This window comes from Durio zibethinus, chromosome 4, assembly GCF_047325235.1.
Source record: "Durio zibethinus cultivar Kanyao isolate XHJ-2024 chromosome 4, ASM4732523v1, whole genome shotgun sequence".
Lineage (NCBI taxonomy): Eukaryota > Viridiplantae > Streptophyta > Magnoliopsida > Malvales > Malvaceae > Durio > Durio zibethinus.
The window spans coordinates 2,141,644-2,144,186 of NC_143165.1; positions in this window are offsets into that span (position 1 = coordinate 2,141,644).

Genomic DNA, 2,543 nt, shown 5'->3' on the forward strand with positions numbered 1-2,543 from the left:
AAGACTACCGGATATAGAAAGAAGTTAGCTAAGATCATACAAGTAGGGGTTGAAGAGATAGATAAGCACAAAAAGGAAAAGAATGGGGTTGAGACCATTCTATTAACTTTTTTGCTTGAGTACATAAATAAGTATATTGATACTGATCACGGGTTAGATGTATTTACTTTAGCTGTGTATGGATTGATGATATTCCCTAAGGTGTTAGGACATATAGAAGCATCGGTGGTTGATTTTTTTGAGTAATTAGATAAAGGTATAAACCTTTTGCCAACTATTTTGACAGAGATTATTAGATCACTTAATTTTTATCGAAGAAAGGGTAAAAGATGATTTATAAGGTGTGCTCAATTACTTTTTGTTTGGCTCAGAAGCCATTTTTAGGGAAAAAAAGACATCATTTCGGCCATTTTTCATTTATTTCATCCCTATCAAGGAGTTTGTTGCTAAAAAATAGAGGAAAAATTGGACAAAAGGTCAGTGGTTGGCATTCTTTTTGAAGCTCACTAGCGAGGATGTAACATGAAAGGTATCATTGATGCTTCCGATAGCCATCTTGTATAGTGTGGAGATGAGTCATAGGTACTTTTGTTAGAAATATGAGAGGCAGTGAGTTATGCACCTCTTATGGTTCAAAGATAATAGAATTCATAACAGTTCATCCTTATGACTCATAGGCTCAGTTCACTCGAGTTTGATTATGGAACACTCGATCATGTGAAAAGAGTTTGTGAAATCATCAAAGCATGAAAGCATGTCAACCGAATGAGCCCAGCTAGATTTACAGATAGTGTTATAGAAGGTTACCTTGCGTGGATGATGAAAAGGGTTAAAGAAATTAAACCTCTACTAGCCAATATCTTGGAAAAGTTACCAGTTTTTATTTTAGTACCGGTATTATCAACTTTTGAGATCATCTAACGAGAGTTTGAGATTGAAAAAAAAGGTTAGAGAAAGAAAAGATGGCTATGATGGATTAGGTTAACCAACTGAGATATAATTTGATGATGAAAGATGATGCAATACAAAAGTTGACTAAAGAACGAAAAGTATTGAAAAAAGATCTGTAAAATCTGCATAAAGAAAATAAGAAATTGAGGTTGGACAATAGACTTTTGAAAGGATCCAAAAAGGATGTAAAAGAATTACGAGATATGGTGAATATTGAAAGAATAGAGCTCGAGAGAACAAAGAAATAATCTCTACACTCATCGAAGAACAGCATGAATGGAAAGAAAAACTTTTAGGAGTTTCTAAAAAGGTAATAAGGTACCAAAAAGAAAGTGAGAAGCTAAAAGCTAAACTAAAGAAGGAACAAAATAAGAACTCTAATTTGCAAAGTGAGAAAAAAAACTCTAAAGCATGAATTAATCAATTTAGAGCTTCAACTGACAAGCAATCAGACTCACATAGATAAGATTTTGGTTGAATGGTAAGAGAGAAAGGATTATTGGGCTCGTACTTGCAATATAGAGGTAGATGCTCAAGAAATATGGAAAGTAAAAAGTTTAAGGAGGTAATAATACATCAAACATTTGGCTGCTCAAATCTACAAGGCTGTTCAAAAAACAAGCAACATGATTGAAAAGATGAAAGCACTAAAACGAAATACTGTACCAACCTAAGGCCACAGTCAAAGATTATTGAACTTTTTGTATAAAGCTATGGAGCAATATGCTTAAATCAAATATTTTTATGGTTTTAATACAAGAATGATCGAATGATGTATAAAGACTCCCATGGTTAATGAAAGTTTCTTTTTGTTTCGATCGATCCAAGATAGTACCCCAATTTACATATCATTCATTTCATACATACATGTAAATACTAACAACAATATCAATGATATTATATCATGCTATCTAATTCATGGTTAATAAACTAAGGTTCAATGATAGCAAAGCTGAGGAATCAAAATCAATCAATTTTACATAGATATAATACTCATTCTTAGACTCGAGCTATGAAAGAAGATAATACAACTAGATTTGAAAAGGTCAAAAAGGCATAAAAAGAGATACGAGAAAGAGTGATAGAAATACAATAAAGCATCGAAGCACAAATGGTTGAATTAAGACAACTATTGTCTAGTTCAATGAAAGGAAAATGAGTCACTGGTGCATCAAGGACAATGGATGAGGTTAATATGAAAGAGCCATTATACCCTCCGGGATTCACTCCACCTCAGGCTCAAGTTCAAGTTTCTCGAGGTATACACATACAGCCACCAAGTGCACAGCCATATCCCTATGTCAATCATTCTGTAAGTCAACAATCGACCCATTTGAATACTAACTCGGGTTCTATCCCAATTGATCCCATCATGGTGTCAAATCTTGATGACCCTGTTGAACAAGAGAAGTCTCATAAAATGTCAGAACCTGTTATAAATTTAAAAATTTGAAACAAGTATAACCAACTTAAGGAGAGGCTTAAAGCGGTTGAAGGTAATGACATTAATGAGGTTGTTGACGCCAATGAGCTGAGCCTAGTTCCTGACTTGGTTATCCCACTAAAATTTAAGGCCCCGGGTTTTAAAAAAT